The 12,898-nt window shown below is 37.0% G+C and overlaps 1 long non-coding RNA gene across 1 annotated transcript; it reads right to left on the reverse strand.

Moving 5' to 3' along the window:
* Positions 1-1,538: 1,538 nt before the first annotated feature.
* Positions 1,539-7,479, reverse strand: LOC126984242 (uncharacterized). Its single transcript, XR_007736514.1, has 2 exons — positions 4,791-7,479; positions 1,539-4,674 (listed from the first exon to the last, which is right to left on the reverse strand). It is a non-coding gene; the product is annotated as an uncharacterized LOC126984242 (long non-coding RNA).
* Positions 7,480-12,898: the final 5,419 nt, after the last annotated feature.

Genomic DNA, 12,898 nt, shown 5'->3' on the forward strand with positions numbered 1-12,898 from the left:
TTCTACCCCATCTCTTATCTGCTCTCCATTTTGCATCCCGTATAACTATTTTTGCTGATTTCCTTTCACCTACTATTTCTCATACGATGCTCCATCATATTTATGTAACCACACTTCGTACGCACGTCTTTTCAGCTACTACTGTACTTACCTTTTCACACCGCAACTCATTTTTCTTCCTCACTTCACCTCCCATTCGTCTCTTACTAGTTACTACACACTCTGTGCGTTCCCCACAACAACATTCATTAACACTTTCCATCCTTTCTCAGCATCACTCGTCTCACGATTTCTTTACTAGATCCCATTTCTCTGTTATGCTCTCTTGATACTCCACCAGTTTTTTCACTCTTAGCCAACTCACTTTCAGAATCAACTTCACCTCGCCAACTCATATAAGCCCTACGCAATCTTTTTTTTTTTTTTTTCATGTTAAGCTGTGTGTATGAGCTGCATAGATGACTGCGTGAATGGTGATGATAAAATTAAAAATAAAAATAAATAAACCTAAACTGAAAAATATGGCCTAATATCCCAGTCAGGACTGAGCATAAAAAAAAACGCTCATGCATTTAAACTCCCCCATTCTCCCACATTTCAGCTGTATCTCACTGAATGACACCATATTTAACTGCCTTCTAACAAACTTTCACCCAATCATATATATCCATTTATCATCAAGCGCACGACAACCGCGCACATTCAACGTCCCTGATCTTTGGAATCGGGCAGAAAAAACAATCCATCCCCCTTGCGTCTTCTCTGTTTTCAGGATGATTCCCCATAGGAAGGGCTTCCCATACCCCTTGCTCCGTGGCTGAATGCACTTTTAAAAAGTGGTCGGTGGCTTCGCCGCGTCACATACGTCAATATTAATAAGAAAATAATAACAATACCAACAACACCAACAACGAAAATATATGCCGCTACTACTAGTATAAATACTACAACTATGATACTATTACTACTTATATTATTACTATTATTAATGTTTTCCCTCCTGCAGGCAAGGAGCGAGGCTGACCTTCGACCACAAACACAACACGTACCGCAGTGCAGACGTCATCGATGGCGGGGTGTGACCCGTCGACTCTTAGGATGATTCGTTGCAATACACATCCGCCCACCCCCTTTTCTTGCATTTATTTAATACAGCAACTTTTGATGGATTGTACTTGTTATATTGATATTTATATGTCACTTCCCTGAGTTCATAATCCGATTACGACACACACACACACAGTTGGGTTTATCTTCTTTCACGTGTAGCCCCTGTTCACCTAGCAGGGAGTAGGTACGGGACGGAACGGCTGTCTGTCTCGAGAGAGACCCGCAGCAGACCAAGAGGTGAATTACACACACACACACACACACACACACACACACACACACGCGGTGTGTGTGTGTGTGTGTGTGTGTGTGTAATTCACCTCTTGGTCTGCTGCGGGTCTCTCTCGAGACAGACAGCCGTTCCCCTACGGAATGAGCTACATAGCTCAGTGACCGATCTTTGGGTACAACTGAGACCACTCACACAGAGAGAGAGAGAGAGAGAGAGAGAGAGAGAGAGAGAGAGAGAGAGAGAGAGAGAGAGAGAGAGAGAGAGAGAGAGAGAAAAAAAATTAACACAAATAATCATAACACAAAACACCTAGAATTAACAATCCGATACCTTCGTAGCGTAGTTCATTACAACGGCGGGTCCCGCCACGAAGTCTTACGGCGGATTGGCTTAGCTGCTGAGCCAATGTGGTTCTTAACCTGGGTTCGACGGACCCAGTGGTTCAGTGAGCCAGTCTCAGGGGTTCGGCGGAAGCCCTCCGAAACACAAAACACAGTTTGCTTTGATTATGAGGGAGGGAGGCCAGGACCACTCTCTCATTCACTCCATCTTTGACAGGCTGGGTGAATCGCATGCAGCAGTGTCTCCGCATTACCCAGGATCAGCATGTCAAGTAAAAAGAAATGTTCGGAGGATTACGTGTGGTACGACTTCACATGTTCCACGGAGAATGATATAATTCAGCATCATTAATGCATGCTATGCAATGTGAAGTTGTCCCATTCCAGCTTTGTTCCAGCGAAACTGCGGGAACACTTGATAAAACTGCACGGCAAGGGACAGTACAAGGACGCAACGCTGGATGAAATCAAATTGAATATAACCGCTTTTTTGCCCACTTGCAACTTCATTCCAGTTGACAAACCGATCCTCAGTGCCTTTTATGAAGTTGTGTATTTAATAGCAAAGCAGGGAAAACCACACACCGTTGGCGAAACATTCATCAAACCGGCTGTATTGAAAATGGCCAACATCATGCTTGGAAAAGCTGGTGAAAACACGTTGTCTCTCGTTCCACTCTAAAATGACGTCATCAGCAGCAGAATCGACATGAGCGATAACATGCTCGCCCAGGTAGTCGAAGATTTAGTCACGAGTCAGACAAAATTCAGCCTTCAACTCGATGAGACCACCGACGTTTCTAATTCGAGCCAACTCATTGTATTTGTGTGTTATATCAAGATAGATGATATCAAGGAAGAGTTTCTATTCTGCAGGCCTCACACAACAACGACGAAGGCAGCTGACGTGAATAAACTTGTGGACGACTTCTTCAAAAGAAATAGTCTTTCATGGAACGTGGTGTCTGCAGTTTGCTCGGACGGGGCTTCAGCCATGCTGGGGCGCAAATTCGGTTTCGGAGTGCTGGTGAAGGCCGATGCACCACACATCGTCGTCACCCACTGTGTCCTGCACTAACAAGCGTTGGCATCAAAAACTTTGCCTCCAGGACTGTCATTGATACTGTGAATTACATGCGAAGCAGTGTTCTGAATCATCGCATCATCAAAGAGCTGTGCAACGAAATTGCCTCTGAATTCGAAGTCCTTCTCTACCACTCTAACATTTGGTGGTTATCACGAAGGAAGGTATAGAGGTTTGTTTTTGCCTTGCGTGTAGAATTAGCCCTGTTTCTGCGAGAGCACCAGCATCGCTATGCAACTCATTTCGAAGAATCAAAGTTCATCCTAGCTTTGGCGTATATGGCTAACGTCTTCGACGCACACTATCATCTCAATTGCCAGATGCAGTGCGGGTGAGTGAATATCATCGTAGCTGAAGTAGAGCTGAACATTTTTACTGTTGTGGAGGCGGCGAACAAGGAAGGACAACTTAGGAAACTTTCTGATACTGGACGAGTGCGTGAGCGGAAATGAAGATTATTCTGACTTTGGGAACTGAAGCAAACGATTACCACGCACTTAGATGAGCTGGGAAAATAATTCGATGGATATTTCCCTGAAAAAGCTCACTATCCAGCATGGGTGAGCCAGCCATTTACTTTTGATGTTGCAAAGGCAGATGTCAACGATCTCATCGAACTTCAGCAGAGCCACACTCAGCAACTGCTTTTCGGCACGACAACACTCGACATTTTGGTGCTGCCAAATGGAAGAGTATCCTGTCATCGCTAGTGTCCTTGCGATCCTCACGCCGTTCGCTACAATGTATCTCTGTGAGCATGCATTTTCGAAACTGTTGGACTTCAAAACAAAGAAAAGGAGCAGACTTGCATGCAAAAGTGATATGAGGGTGGCCCTTGCCAAAACAAAGGCACGCATTTCCCAGATCGTCTTCCAAAAACAAGAACAAAAACCGCATTAAGATCCAGATTTTATTATCCAAATATTTTTTTAATTTTATAAGCAATCTTTCTTTCATTTTTATTAACTATAATGTTATTCATTCAGATTTTTATCCAAATACACTCTTGAAATTTGAAGATTTTTTTTTTCATTTTTTGTGTTCAATAAAATGGAATTTATTCTTATTATCCAAATTTACTCCAGAATTTTAAAGTTTTACTTACATTTTTGTATAATTATTATTATTATTATTATTATTATTATTATTATTATTATTATTATTATTATTATTATTATTATCATTTTCAGCATTATTATTATTGTTATTATTATTATTGTTATTATTATTATTATTATTATTATTATTATTATTATTATTATTATTATTATTATTATTATTATTATTTTAATATTTGAGTGTGCGGAGGTTTTCGTAAGGGTTCGGCGCCTCTGAAAAGGCAAAGAACCACTAAACCTTAGTTAGCTAAGCCTTAGCACATGGTGTTATGTACTCTCTCAGCTTGAGTATATGGTATTGCCTATAACTGTGTAGAAAGACTAAGATCCCGAACTACAAGTCTCTTGTGCTCTTTGTCGTACTCTATGGCTGTGAGACATGGTCACTAAATTGGGACTAAGAGAGGCGAATTGATGCCTTTGGTAATAAGTGTATCAAGTTTAGTCTACGCAGAATCTGTGATATCTTCTGGAGTGACTATGACAAACCAGCGACTACTACGTGGGACTGATTCGACATATAATAGCCGCATAAGCCGTCAATGCAAACTCAGGCTGTTCGGGGATGTGGCACGCTATCCAGAAGCTGACCCTGCTCATCGGTTCTATGTAGAACGATCCTGAGTGGAGGCCAAGGGAACGCTCACACAGTTCGTGACTTGAGCAAGTTGATGGATCCTGCCAGGAAGTACGCTGGATGAGAAAGGGTCCTGTATGGGGACTTGTCCAGAGGGACCCCCTGACTTGGCAATGTAGGTTGGGCGAGGTGACGCTTCCACCGGCGTATATCTTTGGATTCTTTTTAGGAGCAGCGAGTAGCGGGCTTTTTTTTTTTTTATTAATGTTTACTTTTTTGTGCCCTTGAGCTGTCTCCTTTGCTGTAAAAAAAAAAAAAAAAAAAATACCCCTACTCATTGATTGATTGATTGATTGATTACGATACATAAAATATATATATATATATATATATATATATATATATATATATATATATATATATATATATATATATATATATATATATATATAGATATATACAGAGAGAGAGAGAGAGAGAGAGAGAGAGAGAGAGAGAGAGATTTTCGGAACCCACACACCGTATGATCCGAACTACGTAGTGTCAGTGGTCCCATAGACATATCAGTTCCCTTGACGTGTTAATCCTCGCTTATCTGAGTGACGTGAGCTGGCACACCGCATTTATCCACGACACCAAATACATCTTCCCCTACTCGCGTATTTTGGACTCCCAACAATAATATATATATATATATATATATATATATATATATATATATATATATATATATATATATATATATATATATATATATATATATATATATATATATATATATATATATATATATATATATATATATATACCTGGTCAAACTCTTTCGCCTCTGCCTGTCAACATCTATCTTTCCTTCCTGCTGGAAGTATGCCTTCATACAGCCTGTGCCTAAGAAGGGTGACCGTTCCAATCCCTCAAACTACCGTCCTATAGCTTTACTTTCTTGTCTATCTAAAGCTTTTGAATCAATCCTTAACCGGAAGATTCAAAAGCACCTTTCCACTTCTGACCTTCTATCTGATCGCCAGTATGGGTTCCGCAAGGGGCGTTCTACTGGTGATCTCCTTGCCTTCCTAACTGACTCGTGGTCATCCTCTCTTAGCCGTTTCGGTGAAACCTTTGCTATTGCGCTGGACATATCAAAAGCTTTGATAGGGTCTGGCAAAAATATTTGCTTTCCAAACTACCCTCCTACGGTTTTTATCCTTCTCTCTGTACCTTTATCTCCAGTTTCCTTTCTGACCGTTCTATTTCTGCTGTGGTAGACGGTCACTGTTCTTCCCCTAATCCTATTAACAGTGGTGTCCCACAGGGTTCTGTCCTATCTCCCACTCTCTTTATGTTGTTCATTGATGATCCTCTTTCCATAACGAACTGTCCTATCCATTCTTACGCCGATGACTCCACTCTGCATTACTCAACTTCTTTTAATAGAAGACCCACCATACAGGAACTTAACGATTCAAGGCTGGAGGCAACAGAACGCTTAGCCTCAGACCTTACTATTATTTCCGATTGGGGCAAGAGGAACCTGGTGTCCTTCAACGCCTCAAAAACACAGTTTTTCCACCTATCTACTCGACACAATTTTCCAAACAACTATCCACTATTCTTTGACAACACTCAGCTATCACCTTCCTCAAGCAATTCAAAACAGAATTAGAAATAATAAAAGAAGAAATGATAAAGAAAGACACAGTAATCTCCAACCTGGAAACTGAAGTGAATGACCTGAAACACAAACTACACAGCTTTGAAACACATATTGACAGCATCGAACAATTTGAGCGAAACGACACAGTGGTTGTTAGTGGTCCCGCACTTCCCCCAGAAACGGCACCTGAAAACGCCAAAAGTTTCGTGGTGTCCACCTTCAAAGACCAGCTGAAAATAAATGTCAAAGAAGAAGACATAAGTGTGGCACACAGGCTCGGGCCCGTTCAACAAAACAGAAACAGGCCCATCATCGTCAAATTGGTGAACAGGTCCCTGAAATATGACCTTGTGGGGGCCTGCATAAACCTAAAACCGAATCTCTACATCAACGAGAGCTTGACCCCAAAAAGATACAACATCCTGAAAAAGGTGCTAGCAGTGAGGAAAGTCCACAGACAAAAATTCCAACAGTGCCATACAAAGGATGGAAAGATCACCATAAAACTCAAAAATTCCACAGTACGGCACACAATTGTCGACGAACAAACCTTGGTGGCTTTCCTGGAGAAGTACCCCGTGATGCTGGACACGTACCTGGAAATCGCCTCCTCCGACTAGACTACAATCAACCTACGGCTGCTACCACTTCGACTGCTGCTACTACTTCAGCCACAACTACCACAACAACTACAATATCAATAAGTACTCTCTGACCACCACTTACACCAACACTGCCAGTAGCAACAAAAAAAACCTTGTTCCACTACCACTACTACTATTACTATGTCTACTATAACCTCCACTCCTACTCCTACTACTACTACTACTACCACTACTACTATTACTATGTCTACTATAACCTCCACTCCCACTACTACTACTACTACTACTACTTCTTTCTACATTTATAATTAAAAACTATAACTGCTAGTACAACTTAAAACAATAACCATTGTTAAAACATCCACGACCGCTACACAGCTACAGGCCATTAATATTAAAGCAGTAATAACTAATAGTAGTGCAACTAAGAACTACCAAACAGTCATCCTAAATTATTTAGTATCATTGTTATTATTATTATCATTATTATTATTATTATTAATATTATTATTATTATTAATATTATCATCTTCACTAATATGATTATTAAAACTATTATTAACATTATTGCAAGTATTTTCATTGTAAGTGTTATCAACAAGATATGCATTATTACTCATTCTTATTAGTAGTAGTTTATTTGTACTAATATTTTTATTGCTATTATTATCAATATTATGATTACTACTATTATTATTATTATTATTATTATTATTATTGTTGTTATTATTATTATTATTGATATTTGAGGTACTAGTTTTATTTACCACTTTACTTATGTACTAAGATTACTATTATTATTATTATTATTATTATTATTATTATTATTATTATTATTATTATTATTATTATTATTATTATCATTATTATTATCATTATTATTGTTATTACTATTATTACTGGTACTAATGGTATTAATATCATTATTGGTATTATTGATAATATTATTAGTGTTATTAAGATTATTACTGGTACTAATGTTATTAATATCATTATTGGTATTGTTAATAATATTATTAGTGTTATTAAGATTATTATTAGTGGTATTATCATTAATATTATCATTGATAATCTTATTATCCTTATTATTAACACCAAAATTTATTTATATAAACCATTGCTGTTGTAACCATTGCTGTTATCCTACTTTCATATTGTTAACCTCCTAATATACTACTACCATTACCATTACTTCTATACATAAATGTAACCTACTAGTTTACCACTAATCTTGATTGTATTTATACGTATTACGCTCCAATTATTTACTACGGGTAACAACTATTATTATTACTATTATTATTACTTATTAAATAATGTATTACTTATCATTACTATTATTACAGTTATTACTATCACTTACTTATTACATTGCAATGTCATAAAATGGTAATGGTAATGACTTTTATCAATTAACTTATTATAGCTTTTTACTATGACTGATTAAGAACATAAGAACATAAGAACATAAGAACGCAGGAGTCTGCAAGAGGCCGGCAGGCCTGTACGAGGCAGCTCCTTTCAATTAACCTTCATCATCTATTATTACATTATAACCCGATAACAATTATTACTGTAAACTACTATTATTACTACCACTTTCACTATACTACTATTTTGCTGTTACTACACTACTACTTTCATTATTATTACTACTACTATCACTAATTTACTTTTATTTTTACTACTACTACTACTACTACTACTGACACAGCTACTACTACCAGTACTACTGGTACTACAACTACTACTGCCTTACTACTACTATTACTACTACTATTATTACTACTACTACTACTACTACTACTACTACTACTACTACTACTACTACTACTACTACTACACTGCTACTGCTACTACTACTTTACTGCTACTACTACTACTATACTGCTACTACTACTACTATACTGCTACTACTACTACTACTACTACTACCCACTTACATAAATGATACCACCACCATTACTATTATCACCAATCACTACCAATACCACCTTTACTACCACCATTTATTAATACTACTACTACTCACCATTACTACTACCACTACTACTACTACCACTACTACTACTACCACTACCACACTACTATCACCACCACTACCACTACACTAACTTAATACCACCACTGTTATTACTACTACTACTACTACTACTACCACTACTACCACCACCACTACCATTACTACTACTATTATCATTACTACTACTACCACCACTACTACCACACTACCACTACCACCACCACCACTACTCACTACCATCATCACTACCACCACCACCACCACTACCACCACCACCACAACCCACAACCACCACCACCACCACTACTACCACACTACCACTAATACTACCACTTACCACCACCACCAACTCACCACCACTACTACCACCACCATTACCACCAAGTCACCGCCACCACCACCTACCACTACCACTACCACTACTACTGCTACCACTACCACACCACTACCACCTTTACTACTACTACTACCACCACTACCACTACTACCACTACTACTACCATTACTCACCACCACCACTACTATCACCTTACTACTACTACCATTCCTCACCACTACTACTATCTTCCCTACTACTACTACTATACTGCTACTACTACTCCCTTACTACTACTACTATTCCTTTACTACTACTACTATTCCTTTACTACTACTACTATTCCTCTACTACTACTACTACTCCCTTACTACTACTACTATTCCTTTACTACTACTACTATTCCTCTACTACTACTACTACTCCCTTACTACTACTACTATTCCTTTACTACTACTACTATTCCTTTACTACTACTACTATTCCTCTACTACTACTACTCCCTTACTACTACTACTACTCCCTTACTACTACTACTACTACTCCCTTACTACTACTACTACTCCCTTACTACTACTACTATTCCTTTACTACTACTACTATTCCTTTACTACTACTACTATTCCTTTACTACTACTACTATTCCTTTACTACTACTACTATTCCTTTACTACTACTACTACTCCCTTACTACTACTACTATTCCTTTACTACTACTACTATTCCTTTACTACTACTACTATTCCTTTACTACTACTACTATTCCTTTACTACTACTACTACTACTACTCCCTTACTACTACTACTATTCCTTTACTACTACTACTATTCCTTTACTACTACTATTCCTTTACTACTACTACTACTCCCTTACTACTACTACTACTCCCTTACTACTACTACTACTACTCCCTTACTACTACTACTACTCCCTTACTACTACTACTACTCCCTTACTACTACTACTACTACTACTACTACTCCCTTACTACTACTACTACTCCCTTACTACTACTACTACTACTACTACTACTCCCTTACTACTACTACTACTACTACTACTACTACTACTACTACTACTACTACTACTACTACTACTACTACTACTACTACTACTACTACTACTACTACTACTCCTCCCTTACTACTACTACTACTACTACTACTACTACTACTACTCCCTTACTACTACTACTACTACTTCTACTACTCCCTTACTACTACCACTACTCCCTTACTACTACTACTACTCCCTTACTACTACTACTACTACTACTACTACTACTACTACTACTACTCCCTTACTACTACTACTACTACTACTCCCTTACTACTACTACTACTACTACTCCCTTACTACTACTACTACTACTCCCTTACTACTACTACTACTACTCCCTTACTACTACTACTACTCCCTTACTACTACTACTATTCCTTTACTACTACTACTATTACCTCACTACTACTATTATTACATCACTACTACTACTATTACCTAACTTCTACAACTATTACCTCACTACTACTATTATTACATCACTACTACTACTATTACCTAACTTCTACAACTATTACCTCACTACTACTATTACCACTTTAATACTATTACTACTTTACTTAATTTAGTCTCCATGCCACTACCGTATTATTTCAACTCACACACACCACCGGGCGCAGCTAGAATGCTGCACTTCATATTTATTATTATATATAGATTTTTTTTTTCTTATTTTATTTATTTATTTTTTTCTTCTTCCCAAAGTAAATTACTTTCCATGAGCCACCTATATGACACATTGTTTGATGACAATACTCACCCACACACTGAGGACACTAATGACATAGCTCTTGAAATCATTAATCATCTCCATGGACACACTGATCTTAACGCTGTTTCAAACTATTTTGATCTTGATGCATACAACAAATTATCTAACCAGAACTCAAATAAAATAAATATTGTACATATAAATTCCAGATCCTTCCCAAAGAACATTGACAACATTATAGCCTTCCTTAATACCCTTTCCACTACCCCAGATATCCTGGCAATCACTGAGACCTGGCTAAATACTAATAACAAACACATTTATCAACTTCCTGGGTATCACTCTTATCACCTCGTCAGGACCAACCGAGCACAAGGTGGAGTCACCATTTTTATTTCAAATAATATACAGTCAGAACAATTACAAGATCTATCACTAACTAATGATAATATTGAAATCAATACTGTTAAGATTACCTCAGACTCACTTTCATTCATACTTTGTGCAATATACAGACCTCACAGCAAACATGAATTTGTGGAAGAATTTACAAACACCTTATGTACATTACTACAAAATAACACTGTAACGAACAAAAAAATAATTCTTATAGGTGATTTAAATATAAATTTGCTGGAACATACTACCCATACCCCAACTAACAATTTTCTTGCAACCCTCCAAACAATGAATTTCTTCCCACACATTTCAAGACCAACACGTTTTCCAGACAGCTTCAATCTAGGTGAACCTTCTCTACTTGATCATATTTTTACAAATTTTTTCAACACTTTCTCATCTGGTATAATCCATTACCCAATATCGGACCATCTACCAATTTTCCTTAATGTTAAAGTTCCCTCTAAATCTAAAAATCTACATAAAATTGAGTTTAGGGTAATAAATCAAACAAATAAACAAGAATTTGCTCAAAAAATCAATATGATCAATTGGAATGCTCTCCTTAATGAGCACGATGTCAATGACAACTGTAAAATTTTCTTAGACAATATTAAAAAAGCTTTTAGTGATTGTTTTCCACTTAAATCTAAATTAATAACTGAAAAAAGATTAAACAATCCCTGGATATCACAGGCAGTACTAAACTCTATTTATTTAAAAATTATCTATTTAAGGACTATAAAATTGGTGCTGTCACTGAGGCTCAATACAAACAATACCGTAACATCCTAAATAATACTATAAGACAAGCTAAAAAATCTTACTATATGGCTCAATTCACTAATTTTAAAAATAACACCCGTAAAATATGGCGAACAATCCACCAACTTTCTAATCATGACCATAAGAAGAGTTCCACAAATAACATAATCTATAATGGTAAAAAACTCTCTGAACCTTTACAAATTGCACAAGCTTTTAATGAATTTTACACAAATGTTGCGCCTAAAATAGATCACAGTCTACCACCTTCCACCACAGACCCTCTCAGCTTTCTTCAAGGTGACTTTCCTCATTCAATGACAATTCCTATAATTATCCCCCAAGATGTAATTACTGTAATTAATTCCCTTAAAAACAAAAAGTGCAATGTGCATGAAATCCCAGTATCTGTATTAAAAACCAGCAAAAACCAACTTGCAATACCCTTGTCCATACTCTTTAATAATTCTATCAATAATGGTAAATTTCCTCAACTCCTAAAACATGCAACTGTTGTCCCCATCCATAAGAAAGGTCCCAAAGATGAACTAAGTAATTATAGACCAATATCCTTACTAAATGTTTTTTCTAAGATCTTTGAAAAAGTAATGAAAAAAATTCTCATAAATTTTCTTGAAACTAAAAACATACTTAATCCAAGTCAGTTTGGTTTTCGTCGTGGTCTAAACACTTTCGATGCCTTGAGAACTTATTCAGAAGAAATCTATAAAACTTTAGATAATAAACAGTCATTATTAAGCATCTTTGTTGACTTCACCAAAGCTTTTGATACAGTCAGACATGATATATTATTACGTAAGTTGTATTACTATGGAATTAGAGGTATTATTCATGACTGGTTTCAGGATTACTTGTCCCACAGAACTCAATCAACCAAATTC

The sequence above is a fragment of the Eriocheir sinensis genome, chromosome 5 (genome assembly GCF_024679095.1).
Source record: "Eriocheir sinensis breed Jianghai 21 chromosome 5, ASM2467909v1, whole genome shotgun sequence".
Lineage (NCBI taxonomy): Eukaryota > Metazoa > Arthropoda > Malacostraca > Decapoda > Varunidae > Eriocheir > Eriocheir sinensis.